This window comes from Eumetopias jubatus, unplaced genomic scaffold (genome assembly GCF_037043125.1).
Source record: "Eumetopias jubatus isolate StellerSeaLion01/CBP00866 unplaced genomic scaffold, mEumJub1_p1.0 scaffold_5, whole genome shotgun sequence".
NCBI lineage: Eukaryota > Metazoa > Chordata > Mammalia > Carnivora > Otariidae > Eumetopias > Eumetopias jubatus.
This window is the reverse complement of record NW_028274811.1, coordinates 49,508,461-49,525,681: the sequence shown is the minus strand read 5'-3', so window position 1 is coordinate 49,525,681 and position 17,221 is coordinate 49,508,461. Positions and strand designations below refer to the sequence as shown.

The window sequence follows — 17,221 nt, the reverse complement described above, 5'->3', positions numbered from 1 at the left end:
AGTAGTAATTTTTATGCATCCTACACTGATGCTGTTTATTTCATTTTTATAGTAGCTTTTTAAGGTAGATTTTTCCATTCATTTTAGAGAAGTATGATCTATAAATACAAACTCGTTACATTTTCTGGGATGGTGCTGTAGCGAATCTTGCAGCCTACTGTGTATTTCTCGCAATTTGCTCTGATTTCTCCAAAATCATTGTAAAATACTTTCATTGTTTTGTAGAATTGACTAACCCATAAAAGCAACCTGTAATTATTATGTCATCTTTTTCATAGCTTTTATTTTCTACTTCTCTTCCTTTATACATGCTCACATAATTGTAAGCTGCCACTGATCATTTTTGGAAAGATAACATGAATAGCAAGTGATTCATAGCTCTCCTATGAGAATCATACTCAGGTTATATAGAAGTTTTTAAAAAGTATGCTGTCCATACAAATATTGAGGAGTGAAATATAAAAATTTATAACTTGTGACATTCATTTTGACAGAGTCATCACTGCATTCACAATTGTAATATCAATTATTATTAGTGCTCACAAGTGTGTAATATTGATAATAATTTGCATCTGACCAAAAGATTGCCTTTACAAAATGATCTTTGAAATCCAGTGATGACAAGTGAAGTAAATATTTTTCCTTTCTAATATGTCAGAATTACCTCCCAATAATTTAGAGAGATGTGTAGGGAGTAAAAAGTGAAAGGTTACTGTTGGGATATTCATTACCATTATGATTAAAGATAATATGGCCTAATTATATTGCTAAAGTCTTCAATGTTTCGTACATGTAGCTAGCTGTTCTTTAACATGTGACTATGAAGTGAGAACATAAATTTGTCCAAGAATTTTAATTTTAGCATATTTTACACTTTTATTTTTATTTATCTTTTATTTTCATTTTTTTTTTGTTGTTTCCAGTTTTTATTTAAATTCTAGGGAGTTAACATATAGGGTAATCTTGGTTTCAGGAGCAGAATTTAGTGATTCATCACTTACATCCAGCACCCAGTGCTCATCATAAAAATTGCCCTCCTTAATACCCATCACGCATTTAGCTCACCCCCCACCCACCTACCTCCATCAACCCTCAGTTTGTTCTCTATATTTAAGAGTCTTTTATGATTTCCTTCCCTCTCTTTTTTTTCCCTTTCCTTATGTTCATCTGTTTTGTTTCTTAAATTCCACATATGAGTGAAATCATATGGTGTTTTTCTTTCTCTGACGACTTACTTTGCTTAGCATAATGAACTCTAGCTCTATCCACATTGTTGCAAATGGCAAGATTTCATTCTTTTTTAATGGGTGAGTAAGATTCCTGTGTGTGTGTGTGTGTGTGTGTGTGTGTGTGTGTGTGTGTGTATCACATCTTCTTTTAACATTCATCAGTTGATGGACATTTGGGCTCTTTCCATAACTTGGCTATTGTTGATAATGCCGCTATAAACATCAAGGGGCATGTGCCCCTTCGAATAAGAACTTTTGTATCCTTTGGGTAAATACCTAGTAGTGCAATTGCTGAGTCGTAGAGTAGTGGTATTTTTTTTAACTTCTTGAGGAAACTCCATACTGTTTCCCAGAGTGGCTGCACCAGTTTGCATTCCTACCAACAGTGTAAGAGAGTTCCCCTTTCTCTGCATCCTCCCTAACATCTGTTGTTTCCTGAGTTGTTAATTTTAGCCATTCTGACTGGTGTGAGGTGGTATCTCATTGTGGTTTTGATTTGGATTTCCCTGAGGCCAGGTGATTATTGAACATTTTTTCATGTATCTGTTAGCCAGCAAATTCACATTTTAAAAATTGAAGATTTTCTAATAAAGAATCAATAGAATAAAATGTAATAAATAATTTTGAATCTTAAGGTTTTGGTGGAGCTTCAAAAATTATTGAGGAAAAGGACGAAGAAAATAAGATATTAGATTAAAGGCTAAGAAAGACAACAGACACTTGAGATAGAAATGAGGAGAAAGGGGATTCTGGGACAGCTTTATACCAAGAGTTTCTGGAAGTATCAACTTATGAAAGTTTAAAGTTTGTGGGGCAATGAGGAATGCATTGAGGGAGGCAAGGTAGAGACCCTGAGAAATGTATGTGTAAGAATTTTATAAGAGGAGTGGTGGGGCTAACTCAGATGAATGGGATATGGGAGGTGATATTATGGTAGGGGGACCAGAAAGGATGGGATTACTTTGGGAAAAAAATTGGTAATGAAAAAAATGGGTTATGAATGTCTAAAACACTTTCATTTTATGTAAAATAAATTGGTGACCACTGTCCAATATGTGATATTAAAATACAAAAGAAAGACTTTTCCAGATTTAACACTGGGTCGGTCTTTTTTCTTTCTTTCTTTCTTTCTTTCTTTCTTTCTTTCTTTCTTTCTTTCTTTCTTTCTTCTTTCTTTCTTTTTCTTTCTTTCTTTCTTTAAGTAATCTCTACATTTTTAGCAACAATGTTCATTTTCTGTCATTTTGATTATAGCCGTTCGAGTGGGTATGGAGTGGTATCTCATTGTAGTTTGATTTCCTTCCCACTAATGACTAATAATGTTGACCATCTTTTCATATGTTTATTGGACATTTGTATATCTTCTTTGGAGAAATGGCTATTCAATTTTTTACCTAATTCTGAACTGAATTTGAGTCTAAAGTTTGAATATTGTTTAAAGAGCAAAAAGAATTCTACTAAAGATAGTAATAGTAAAGAAATATAATTATAGGAAGAAAAACGTCAATGGGATATTATAATTAAAAAAAACCTTCCAGGGCACCTCAGTGGCTCAGTCAGTTAAGCGTCTGCCTTTCGCTCAGGTCATGATCCTGGAGTCCCAGGATTGAGCCCCGCATCAGGCTCCCTGCTTAGTGGGGAGTCTGCTTCTCCCTCTGTCTCTCCTCCTCTGCTCATGCTTTCTGTCTCTCAAATAAATAAATAAAATCTTTAAAAAAAAGAAATCATATGTCCACATAAAAACTTGTACACTAATATTAATAACAGTATTATTTATAATAGCCAGAAAGGAGAAACAACCCAAAAGTCTATTGTGATGAATGGAAACTAAAATGTGATATATCCATTCAGTGGAATAATATTCAGTTCAAAAAAGAATGAAGTACTGATTCATGCTATAGTATGGACGAATATGAAAACATTATGCTGTGTGAAAAAAGCCAAACACAAAAGGCTATATACTATATGGTTCCATTTGTGTGAAATGTCTCGAATAAGCAAAACCATGGAAATAGAATGTAGATTAGTGGTTGCCTATGGCTGGGGACAAACAGGGAGTGACTGCTGATGTTTACAGGTTTCTTTTTGAGATGATGAAAGTATTCTGTAATTACATAGTGGTGATTGTTGCAGCACTCTGTGAATACACTAAAACAACTGAATTGTACACTTCTAGAAGGTGAATTTTATGGTATATCAGTGTTTTCAATGTTTTTATTGTTGTTTTTTAAAAAAAGAAGTTACCTTTGAAGGCAACATAAAGTATTAGGTTTAATGGGGGTTAAAGTTAGAAGTTAAACTAGAATCAGATGGTAAAGTTTTTTACTGTTGATTTGTAGTAGTTCTTTATATATTCTGTATACAAAACTTTTATCAAATATATAAATTGTAGATATTTTTTACCCATTCTTTGGATTTTCACATTTCTTGGTAATGTTTTTTGAAGCCCAAAAGTTTGAAAATTTAATGAATTCCAATTTTTGATTTTGGTTGCTTGTGCTTTTGGTTTCATATCTAAGAAACCGTTGTTAATATAAGATCACAGAAATTTGATCCCATGGTTCCTTCTAAAATTTTTATAGCTTTAGTTCTTACACTTAGGCCGTTAATCTATTTTGGGTTAATTTTCGTATATGAGATAAGGTGAGGACAAAGGATACTTCTTTTTTTTCTTTTTTAAAGATTTTCTTTTTAAGTAATCTCTACACCAGCATGGGGCCTGAACCCACAACCCCAAGATTAAGAGTCATATGTTCCACTGATTGAGCCAGCCAGGCACCCCACAGAGAATACTTCTTGTCCTTCCTGTCTACAAAATGCATTTTTTTATTATGTTATGTTAATTACCATACATTGCATCGTTAGTTTTTGATGTAGTGTTCCATGATTCATTGTTTGCATATAACACCCAGTGCTCCATTCAGTACATGCCCTCCTTAATACCCATCACCAGGCTAACCCATCCCCCCACCCAGTTTATGCCTTTAATTGAAAGTGTTCCTGGGGCATCTGGGTGGCTCAGTTTGTTAAGCATCTGACTCCTGATTTCTGCTCAGGTCTTGATCTTGGGGTTGTGGGGTTGAGCCCTGCCTCAGACTCCATGCTCGTTGGGGATTTTGCTTGGGATTTTCTCCCTTTCCCTCTGCCCCTACTCCCACTCTCTCTCTCAAATAAATAATTAAATCTTTAAAAAGAAAAGGAGGATGGAAGTCTTCCTGCACTTGGGCTAGTCTTTCCCTATTCTGAATCATCCTCAAATTCTATCTGTCCTTTATTGTCTAGCTCAAATGCCCAGAAATCCCTTTAGAATTTCTCTTTTACCCCCCAAGAAACCAGCAGTGTTCTTATTTCTGATATGGCTTTATCTATATCCTTCTCACAACACCTTTGTCACTTTCCATCTAGTATTATAGCTATACATGTAAATGTATTAGCCTTCCCTCCTGAAGGGCAAGTTCATAGTTTAATTTGTTTTCCATACTATAGCATTTAGTATTTATCTGTTGATTGAATTATGATAACAGAGTCCTGGTATAATGGAGGCAAAATGAAATTACAATTGTTTAGAGAAGGAATATGATTAACCTAAAATACCAGTAGGATAGCTGTCTTCAATGACTACTGAACTTGTAGAATGTGTATTTTTATTGGTCCTTTATTAATTTTATTATTGAAATATTTAAGGAAAGGACATATTTTATTGTAAAATGACTTTTACTTTATGGCATCAAGTTACAAATGTAATTTTGTGTGGGATTAGAAATGGAAAACATTAGATGAAAACGTTCTCAGAGGATACTGCATTATAAAATTTACCTGGCCAATTAAGAATGATTAATAAAATTGCTTATATTTTAAGTTTTATTTTAAATAGTAATCTTTTTTTACAAACGGATGTTTATAGATAATAGTGAAAAAAAGTTTTACTTAAAAAAAATCCTTGCACTGCTTGTTATTGGAAATGCTTCTGGAAAACCCAAGTAATACATTGCCTTACTGAAGAAAATTGCCTGGGAAAACTGTGACTGACAGTTTATGGTAAGGTATGCAGCCTTGCACAGGTATCATGCCAAGTTTTCATTTATTCACTTTCTTGAAAGTGGAAAGAGACTTAGAAAAATATAGGCTTACCATGGAGTTTCTTTAAAGAAAGCAATGTTGTATGAGAGGATGTCACACTGAGCTTGCCTATAGTTGTAGCCAGTGATTCTTTAAGAAGATATGGAGGCCTGTTGCTAGGTCTTGTAAGGTCATTTTGAGAGGCTACAAATCGAGCAAAAAGTCAAGTTCTTTCTTTGTTGTTACAGAAAAGTAAAGGCAGTTCCTTCAACTTTGATATTTGATGTTGTTTGTTAGCAAACTACTAAGCAATTTATAAAGGTTTGCTAAAACTAGATGCTTATAAAATTAAGCAGTGCAGTAGAGAATATGGAGATACACATGATTTGGGACTTGTAAATTAATATTAAATATTTTCAGCTGCCAACAGTTGTATTTTCAGAAAAACATTTTACCAATGTTATTTTGAATTAATATGGTCTTCAGTGACTTCAGTTGTTGCTTTTTAATCATATTTAGTCTCATTTAATTTTTTTGTTATTTGGTAACAAATATATATTTTCCATTGGAAATCTTTTCTTTTTGTTTTTGACATATAATACCCCAATAACTGAACTATCATATATTGTATCTCCAACATGAATCACCTGTAATCTTATCTAAAGCAGATGTATACAAAATACCCTCTTCTCCAAATTTATTTCTGTAGGGATATATTATTAGTGATGTATGTCTATGAATGTGTAATACATAAATAGCTTATAACTTACTGTCAAGGTAGAAGTAATAAGATTATTGTTTTAAAAATATTTTTAGGCCATTGTTTTATGATATAAAATCATGCAAATGTGGTCAGGTGGTGTGTGTGTGCGTGCATTTGTGTGTGTGTGCTTGCACAAAAAGTACTTATACATATGTGATTTTACAAACCTAATCCACTCTTCCAATGACTAATTTTGTAATCCTAATTCACCCTTCCAAGGACTAACTTTATTAATAGTTAAGTCTCAACATTAGTATTTGCCATTCTACAATTACAATTTAATTTCTTGGCTCTTAAAGTTTTTAAGCATTTGATATTCCTGTTTTCACCTTTTAAAATATACATTCTTACAGAATATATCATGCTTTATTTATTACATTAGAGATCTTCCTTTTATCACTATTTTAATCATGTGTCCTTGGGTAAATTACTTTACTTCTTTGTGCTTTATTTTCCTCCCCTATAAAATGGGGATTATAATTATGACCTACCTCATAGAATGTCAAGATTACATAATTTTTTAAAAAGATTTTATATATTTATTTGAGAGAGAGAGAGTATGAGTGTGGGGGGGTTAGGGGCAGAGGGAGAGGGAGAAGTGGACTCCCTGCTGAGCAAGGAGCCTGATGTGGGGCTCCATCCCAGGACCCCGAGAGCATGACCTGAGCGGTAGGCAGATGCCTAACTGACAGAGCCACCCAGGTGCCCCTAGATTACATAATTCTTGTAAATATCTTAGAACAGCATGGTACAAATTAACACTCAATAAATGATAGCTATTAGTAATATTTAGCACCCTAGTGGGATTAATTGATTTGGTAGGAGATTTATGATTGGAATACATAGTAGGGCATCTCTAATTCCCAACTTCCCCACTCTTAAAGGCATGGTAAAGTGATCTATAGGTTAATCTGCAGGGGAAGTTTAGCTTATGACAATCTACCACAAATAATTTCTCTTGGGACTCCTTTATAATTGTTACTCCCTAATATATCCACATTTATTTTAATATAAGTGATTTCTGTTATCATTTAATTTGTTTTTCTTGTTCCCCTTCCCCAATATATCCCTATTTTTAAAATAAAATTCAACCAGCATAAAGATGCACCATATTTACCTTATGGTTTTGCCTACCTTGTGGCAACCTGCCAAGCTCATTTAGTTACTCATCCTCCAATTTCAGATAACCAGATAGACTATGTGGCCTTTCACATTGGCCACAAGATAGACTATGTGGAAGGTGGGAGGCTGCTGAAACAGGAAGAAAATGCTGATGAAAGGGAATGGAATTCTATGAGATTAGTGTTATTTATGAAAATTTGGATTTTAAACATTCTTTTCTGTGTAAGTTGTCTTAGTCTGCAATGACAAAATACCATAGACTGGTAGGCTTAAACAACAGGAATTTATTTATCACAGGAGGCAAGGAACTTCAGTATTAAAGCACTGGACAATTCTGTTCCTTGAAGAGAGCTCTTGTTCTGATTTACAGATGGTTGCCTTTTTCTCTACAGGGCAGAGCAAATGTGTACTCTGGCCTCTTCCTTTTCTTTAAGGACACTTATTCCATCATGGAGACCATCCTCATGACAGTATCTAAACCTGACTACCACCCCACCTATCATCACATTAGGGGTTAGTGCTTCAACATGTGAATTTTTTGCAAGGGGTGGGGGAGAGGACGCAAACATTCAGTATGAAACATGAGAAAAATAAAGCTAACAACTATTCACTACAACTTGTAGCCATAATTTATTCAATTTAAGGAATTATGAGTAGCTCAATATAAACTAAATGTAATGTGATTGAATTTGTATGTAATAATAATTCATATAAGAATACATGTTATCAGGGCGCCTGGGTGGCTCAGTTGGTTAAGCATCTGCCTTCGGCTCAGGTCATGATCTCAGAGTCCTGAGATTGAGCCCCGCATCAGGCTCTCTGCTCAGCAGGGAGTCTGCTTCTCCCTCTCCTGCTCCTGCTGTCCTTCCCCACTGCTTGTGCTCCCTCTCTCTCTGTCAAATAAATAAATAAAATCTTAAAAAAAAAAAAGGAAAAGAAAACATGTTATTTTTCATGCCACAAAGGCAATTTGCATAGTTATCTACAATGTCTGGTACTTGAGCACTGTGAAATGGACAAGTTCAACACTGGGACTCCCACTTTCTCTTTTTGGTGCCCTTCCTCACTCTTTCCTTGCTTCCAGTATTGTCCTTCTTCTTTTCTTCCAAGCATAAGTATCTTTTTAGGAAAACATATGATAAATTCAGTCTAATGGAGTTGTAACTAAGTTTCTGAAATCACATATACTGTTTTCTTTTTCTGGAGTATGTGATTATCATAGAGGCCAAAGCATTTAAGTAACTTACACAGCTTCTGGTAAAAAAATAAGTCAAACATACTTTCTTAATTCATTAATGAATGAATGATATCAATACTATAATGTAAAGGTTTATTAAATTTTTTTTAGGATTTGGTATATGACATCTGGATATAATTGACAACTTGAGTGAAGATTATTATTATTTTTTAAAGATTTTATTTATTTGAGAGAGAGAGAGTGCACGGGAGTGAGAGTGCGGGGAGGGGCAGAGGGAGAGAGAGAATCTCGAGCAGACTGCTCACTGAGCGGGGAGCCCCTCGCAGGGCTCTATTTCATGACCCTGACATCATGACCTGAGCCGAAATCAAGACTTGGGCGCTTAACCACTGAGCCACCCTTGGGTGAAGATTCTTAAACAATGGTTTTAAATTGGGAGAATGTGTTATAATTATGAATTTATTTTCATTGAGTGCTTATGTACTGTGCATTCTAAGTGCTAAAGTACCTCAGTAAACAAATAAAATTCCTACTGTCTTTTGAAGAGGTTACATTTTAGTGGGGGACACAATGAAAAGCAAGATAATTGAATATGGAGTAAGTTATCTAGTGATAAATGCATGAAGATTATTAGAGTCTAGAGAGTTATAGTATGTGTTTATATACATGTGTGTTAATTGCTATTTTACATAAGGTGGTCAGGAGGCTTCTCATAAGGTGACTTTTTTTTTAAAGAGTTTATTTATTTGAGAGAGAGAAAGTGAGTGAGAGAGCACGAGCAGGGGGAGGGGTAGAGGGAGAGGGAGAAACAGGTTCTGCACTGAGCAGGGAGACAATGTGGGGCTTGATCCCAGGACCCCAGGATCACAACCTGAGCCAAAGGCAGATGCTTAACCAACTGAGCCATCCAGGCGCCCCATAAGGTGACATTTTAATTTTAGGGACTAAATTGAAGTGATAGAGTTAGCCAGGTAGATACTGGGGGAAAGGCATGCTGGTCAAAAGAAACAGGATGAATGACGGCCTTGAGGCAGGAGCAGGCTAAACATATGCAAGGAAAAACCAAGGGGCCAGTACACCAGTTGCTGAGTAAATGGTTGGAAGAGAGGTAGAACATAAGATCAGAGAGTTTCAAGGACCAGATCATGGATAACCTTAGAGACCATAGTAAAGACAATATTTTATTCTGAGAAAGAAAGACATTACAAGATTATTTTGGCTTCTACATATATAACGTGGTAGAAAAGCAAGAGTGAAAGCAGAGTTACCAGTTAAAAATTATTCAGCATTTCCAGTCGGACATGATGGCAGCTTAGAGCAGTGTGGTGGCAATGGAGTCACATTATAAATATATACTTAGAAAGCAGAGTCAACAGATTTTTAACAATGTACTGACTGGGTATATAAGAGAAGGAGAGTAGTAAATGAAAACTCCACAAAGTTTTAGGCTGACTAACTGGTTGAATGGAGTTGCATTTTATAGGAGAAGGGCAAGCATGCTAGAGGATTAGGTTTGGTAAGATCAAGAGTTAGTCTTGTAAATTTTAACTTACTTATTAGATAGCCAAGAGGAAATGTCAAGTAGGTAACTGGGTACATGAATCTGGCTTTCAGTATGAAGGATAGCACTCTAGTCAAAAAACATCAGTTTATAGATGGTCTTGAAAGCCATTGATCTGGATTAGCTTTGCCCAGGAAGTAAGTGCACATTAAAGAAAAGAAGTGGACCAAAGATTGAGTGTGGATTACTTTAATGTTTAGAGGTCAAGAAACAGAGGAAAAATCAAGAAAGGAGACTGAGAAAAAACAACCACTAAGATAGGAGAACCAAGAGAGTATGATGTTCAGGAAGACAAGTGAAGTATTTCAAGGAGGAGAGCTTCGTCACCCGTATCAGATGCTCCTTATAGATTAAAATAAGGCAATTCGTAATCTTGAAAAGAGTGGTTTCAAGGAAGGATGTAATGAAAGCCTGGTTGAAATGAGGTTTTGAAAAAAAAGAAAGAAAGGAAAAGAAGTGGAGACAGTAAATATACAAAGGCTTTTTTCAGTGAGTTTTGCTATAATCAGATGAGAGAAGTCAGGCATTAGCCAGAGGGGTCATGGAGACCGTGGAGGTTTTGTTTTTTAACTTGTTTTGCTTTCTAAAATGGAGCAATATTACATGTATGTACATATGTGTACACTGTATGATAGTGAGAATAATCAAAGGTAAAAATTGATAGTATGGGAGAGAGTGCGGAAATCTGTAGTTATAAAGCCCTTGAGAAGGCTTCAAGAGATGAGATCCAAAACTCAGTACGAGGCATTGTCCTTGGATAGGAAGGATCCTGGAGAATTTACGCACTGTAACAGGAGGGAAGGGAGAATATATGCATCAGAATATAGTTCATCGTATTTGGTGCAGGTGCATCTGGAAGTTTTCTTCTGGTTGCTTTTATTTCCTAAGCGAAATAGGGAACAATCAACTGAAAGTAAATAAGGACGAGGAGGTATTGAAGGTTTGAGAAGAGAGAACTATGAATTAATCATTGAGAAAAGTAAGATGAGTGAAATGTAGTAGCATTGTTAGGAATTGCTAAGGGCTTACCTGAGGTTACTTCTTATATTTAAAGTGAAATCAGTGATCATGCTAAGGTTTTTTTCTCTAGTCACATTCACCTGGTTGGGTATAGGTGTAGGATAGGTGGAGATTTGGATTTCCCTAAAACTGGGGTTTTTGCAAGTGAGTGCACTGGAGGGAAAAAAGGGAAAAGCACGTAAAGGGTATATGCCTGGGAGGGTTGATAATGCTTGATCATGGTATTTAATTAGCCTGGTAAAGAGGGGAGTAATTGCATGAAGATGATGAGGAACAGTGAAAAGTAGTAAGAAACTGGGAAGATGAAAGATGGTCAGAGAGTGGAATGCTTGAAATTAGTAATAACAAGATCTTGGTTATGTTTATGACTGAGGCAGAGGAAGGGCAAGACAACTGAAAATAAGGATTCTGTATAAATGAGAGGCCAGGGTATTAGAGTGATTTAACTTGGTTTTGAAGTCACTGAGAGTTATGACAAACGATGCTGGAGACAGAAAAAGAGAGGGAGGGAGGAAGGGATGGGCAAGGAAGAAGGAGAAGTGGAGGAAAGAATGAAGGAGAGTGACCTGGAAAGGTGATATCTTCTCTGTGCAAATCATTGTGTTAGATATTGTAATGACTATGGAAAAGTATGAGATATAAGGATCTGGGCAATGGATTCTTATATGAAAAATACCTGTTCTGAGAGAGGAGGAAAGATGAATTGAGGTTGTCTTAGAAAAGAATAGAATAAGGGTTAATTTAGTTAATTATTTTTAAGAACCCAAATGGTATTTTAGTTTGGGACGCTGGGTAAATTTTTCTATTTTCACAGAGGATGGAATATATGTTTATGGTGCCTGATTATTTTAACTCTGCTCGAATGTACAGATACGGCACTTTTAAGAAACCAGAATAGAATGTATTTCTATTCTTTTGATTTTCATGAAAAGAGGAGATTTTATGAAAATTGCTGTTAAATATTCCTCCCAAAGGGAGAAAATAAAGTTCCTATGAGAGTAGATGAAAAAGATTAAAATTAACTATGGAAAAGATTTATTCTAGTCTTTTGGTTTAAACATATTAGAAGAAATTATCTAACAAATTGGTCAAGGCTAGGGCTTATGGTGGAGACAAATTAAAAATCTGATGTGTATGAAACATCTTCAAAACTAATTTGATATTTTTTAATGAGTGGAGATCGTTTTCAGGAAGATCACATAAGCCCCCTACCCCTTCTTTCTTTCCCGCCCTGCCCTGCGGCCAGGCCCGGGGAGCGGTGTTCCCAGCAGTCCCCGCGGCTTCGCTCCAGCCGGTTCCCCGCCGTAGCCTCCGTCGCTGTTGTGGCCGCCACCCCGCCTAGGGACCCAGATGCTGTTTGCCTGCGGTGAGAATGAAGCGCACGTGTACCCCGCCACGAAGATGGAGGGGCCTTTGTCCGTGTTCGGAGACCGCAGCCCTCGGGAGGCGATCCGCTCCCAGAACGTTATGGCTGCAGCTTCCGTGGCCAATATTGTAAAAAGCTCTCTTGGTCCAGTTGGCTTGGATAAAATGTTGGTGGATGATATTGGTGATGTAACCATTACTAATGACGGTGCAACCATCCTGAAGTTACTGGAGGTAGAACATCGTGCAGCTAAAGTTCTTTGTGAGCTAGTGGATCTGCAAGACAAAGAAGTGGGAGATGGAACCACCTCAGTGGTTATTATTGCAGTAGAACTTCTTAAAAATGCAGATGAACTAGTCAAACAGAAAACTCATCCCATGTCAGTTATTAGTGGCTATCGACTTGCTTACAAGGAGCCAATGCGTTCCCTCAGTGAAAATCTAATTATTAACACAGATGAACTTGGAAGAGATTGCCTGATCGATGCTAAGACATCGATGTCTTCCAAAATCATTGGAATAAATGGTGATTTCTTTGCCAATATTGTAGTAGATGCTGTACTTGCAGTTAAATACACAGATGTAAGAGGCCAGCCACGCTCTCCAGTCAATTCCATTAATATTCTGAAAGCCCATGGGAGAAGTCAGACGGAGAATATGCTCATCAGAGGCTGTACACTCAACTGTGTGGTGGGATCCCAGGGCATGCCCAAGAGAATAGTTAATGCAAAAATTGTTTGCCTTGAGTTCAGCCTGCAGAAAACGAAAATGAAGCTTGGTGTACAGGTGGTTATTACAGACCCTGAGAAACTGGACCAGATTAGACAGAAAGAATCCGATGTCACCAAGGAGCAGATCCAGAAGATCCTGGCTACTGGTACCAACGTTATTCTAACCACTGGTGGAATAGATGACGTGTGTCTGAAGTATTTTGTGGAGATGGGCGCTATGGCAGTTAGAAGAGTTTTAAAAAGGGACCTTAAACACATCACTAAAGCTTCTGGAGCAACAGTTCTGTCAATCCTGGCCAAGTTGGAAGGAGAAGAAACTTTTGAAGCTTCAGTGTTGGGACAAGAAGAGGTAGTACAGGAGAGAATTTGTGATGATGAGCTGATCTTGATCAAAAACACTAAGGCTCGTACATCTGCATCAGTTATCTTACGTGGGGCAAATGAGTTCATGTGTGACGAGATGGAGAGCTCTTTACATGATGCTCTTTGTGTGAAGAGAGTTTTGGAGTCAAAATCCGAGGTTCCAGTTGGGGGCGCTGTAGAAGTAGCCCTTTCCTTATACCCTGAGAAAGGTATACGGAAACCAGCATGCGGTCTTGGGAACAGCTTGCCATTGCGGAGTTTGCAAGATCTCTTCTTGTTATTCCTAACACACTGGCAGTTAATGCTGCCCAAGACTCCACAGATCTGGTTGCAAAGTTAAGAGCTTTCCATAATGAGACTCAAGTTAACCCAGAAAGCAAAAATCTAAAGTGGATAGGTCTTGATTTGGTCCATGGTAAACCTTGAGACAACAAACAGGTGTTTGAACCAACCATAGTGAAAGTGAAGAGTCTGAAGTTTGCAATAGAAGCTGCAATTATCATTCTTCGAATTGATGATCTCATCAAATTACACCCCTAGAGCAAAGAGGACTAGCATGGAGGTTACGAAGATGCCGTTTGCTTGGGAGCCCTTGATGACTGATCTGCTTTCTCTTTTATTTATAACAATGTTGGATGCAGTTCTCTTGTTACTCGAGTATTACACATTAAAAAATAAGCTGTCAAAAAAAAAAAAGGAAGATCACATAAGGAGCAAAAAGAGTTCTTATAAATTATGGGATTATATTAAATGAGTTGTTCTAGGTTATCCATAGTCTTGAGTACGATGTTTCTAGCAGTCCCTCTTCATCTTGCAATTAACCCAAATGGCAAAGCTTCTAGGAACTTGATCCACGATGAAGCTAGGACTTTGAAGTTTTAAGACATTCATCTGCCTCAGTCTTTCTTTCTTTGGAAGTACTAAGTTCATTATTTAAGGCATCTCTTTATAGGAATTTAGTATTTGGAGGGCTCCTGGAAATTATGTGGTGCCTGGGTGGCTCAGTCCATTGAGTGTCTGACTCTTGGTTTTGGCTCAGGTCATGATATCATGGGTTGTGGGATGGAGCTCTGTGTGGGGTTGCACACTCAGTGAGCAGTCTGCTTGAGGATTCTCTCCCTCCGCCCCTTCCCCACACTATAAAATAAATAAATCTATCTTAAAAAAAAAAAGAAATTGCTTTGCCCAGTTTTTCATTTTATTGCTAGGGGACTAGGGGAAAAAATGGAATTTTATTGAGATGTTAATTCAAGGGAGTCAAATCTAATGGAAGATTTTAGACATTATGAAATTAAAAAGTATGACCTTACAGAACCAAAGTAGTCTTTTGAAGTCTTACAAGGAACTTCTGAAAAAGAAATCATCCCAGTGATTTCCCAGAGATGAATTATGTAATTACTGGTTAGTATGCCCATCAAGTATTTAAGAAAATACTAAACCCTGTTGAAAAGTGTGGCAGCATGGATGGCATAACCTATGCATATACATTTAATATAAAGATATAATTCATCTGTGAATGTGTATTTAATATTCAAGAAGAAAATAATATGAATTTTGAATGGACCTAAGAGAGAAGAAAAATAAGTAGAAGAAAGCTGTCAGGTGTTAAACAATTAAAAACAAAAAGAAAAGAAAACTGAAGTTCAATGTCAAGAATGATCGTGGAGCATTACAAACAAACTCACACCATATTGGATCAAAGGTAGGCTGATGCTTATTTTATAATTTTACAATTTATAAATGAATATAATAACGATATAAATCAATTGCACAATGTTTTGCTGTGAGATCTCTAATTATTTAAGAGGAGATTGGAGAGTTAGAAAGGGCAGAGGGGTGAGGTTGGTAGCACGGATGAGGTAGGTGAGGTGGGACCAGGGACTAGGGCAGAAACTGGGTGGCCATAGATAGGAAATGTCTGTTCCAATCAGACACTATAGCTTTCTTTTTTATCTCATAATCAACCAAGACATTTTAAGTACTGTAAGTTTTATCATAATGTTTCTTTTTCTGAACTTAGATGTTTTACTTAGATAAAGACTTATCTTATTCCAGTTCTTGGCAAGAATTATTAAAAATGTTGTTTATATGCGTAGAAACAGGGTAATAGAAACTAGAGATGACATCATCTGGACTGTTTAATCATTTTTCAAAAAAAGAGGAGGAAGGACAAAATGTTTTAAAAGTTCTAGTTTGCTTTCTTGAGATAACTAGTTTACCTTATTATTTTTTGTCTCTTCATTTTCTAAAGGGTAAAAATCAGCTTAAACTCTCTTGGCATATTACCTTAATTGTATTTATTTTTTAAGCACTGAAGTGCCATTCTAGTGATTAAGCAAATGCATTGTGGCGTATGGTGGGCTAATGTGACAAGTATGTGGCTCGAAGCCAGTAAAATACCGCTATGTTCCCAACCATACTTTGTTGTTTTCAGCTATACAGTTGTTATAATTATTGTGCCTGGTATAGTGTTATGATTGTATCTATTGTAATAGTACAAGTTATTGTTTAACTACTAAAATGTAAGTTGTGTGGGGTTTTTTGTACCATCGGTTTGGAAGAATTTTTGGTATATCTTTTCAATGTTGCAAAAGGGACCAGGGATTTACAGTAGAACTACAGAAGCTTTAAAATATTAACAGCCCATTAAGTACAGGATATGGTTCATGAGGTTTAATGGGAAGTTGTTAAAAGGAGATGGAACTATTCCAATGATTGGGGAGGGGTGGTTAGTGGCAAAAAACAGGGCAAAGAATTTAAAAAGCTTGTTTTCCTATAAACAGTGTTTGGGTACACTGCACAACAACAATAACAATAACAATAACAAATCTCTTCTATCCTGATAAGCAGTATTGGGAGCTCAATGAGAATTCCATTTGGTTCATATGTTAACTTTCCTCTTCAGAGGATATCCAGCAATGTTGTATTAAAAAATTTCCTGTGGTTTTGAGATGCTTGGCATTCATTAAATCAAACCTTTGGACTTTGAAATAGCACCTACTTTGTTTAACATTTAAAAAATTACAGGACTCCTGAGACTAGTCCTGGGAATAGCCTTTAGTGATTATCCAGAGAATAATAAAAATGCAAGTTTTTTAGGGGAGGGTATTTTAAAAGCAAAAGAGTGTAACACTTTAAGAGCATAGTATTTAATATACACCTGAGTCTTCGTTCCTTGAAGCGTGGCATACTTAATAGTGTGCACCAGATGGTCAGTGACAATTAGAGTCTAATGTATCATGTGTATTTCATGCACACACTTAAGTCTTGGCTCCCAGGTCAGGGTAGTAAGCCTAGTCTTCTGCTTGCCTGGATTAAATGCCTTTCCCCCCCAGCTTTTCAATCCTGTGCAATTTGTGTAAATTTTCTGAGTTTCAATTTTCTGTGAGGCTCTGCGATGTCATATTACTATTTATAAGATTAAATGATTTCATGTACATGAAAGCACTTTGTAAATCATTAAGTGATATACTTAGTAGATAGAATCTTATTGGATATTATCTTACTAGAGAGGTAAATTAGAAGGTAGGACTCTGGAACTTTGTAGATAGCCCCAATTATTGGAATCATAGCTCTATTAATACTGCTGCTAACTCATTTCAGCAGACCAAAGTTAGCTTTATCACATATGCTCCATGATTTTTTTGCTTTGGAGTTCATGTTAGATCGATGTTATTGAATGAAACTTGAAGAAAATAGAGAGCCCTGTGGAAACTTGAGTGAGATTACAGTAAACACTCAGCATTGACTTTCACACCTTTTAGTTCCTTACCTGACTTTCCTTTTCAACCCAGTCCATGAAATTATTTG

The 17,221-nt window shown here is 36.4% G+C and overlaps 1 protein-coding gene and 1 pseudogene across 3 annotated transcripts in view; both read left to right on the top strand.

Moving 5' to 3' along the window:
- ADAMTS6 (ADAM metallopeptidase with thrombospondin type 1 motif 6) overlaps positions 1-17,221 on the top strand; it is a 293,907-nt gene that overhangs the window by 50,786 nt on the left and 225,900 nt on the right. The window lies entirely within an intron of this gene.
- Positions 12,335-14,014, top strand: LOC114224650 (T-complex protein 1 subunit alpha pseudogene; annotated as a pseudogene).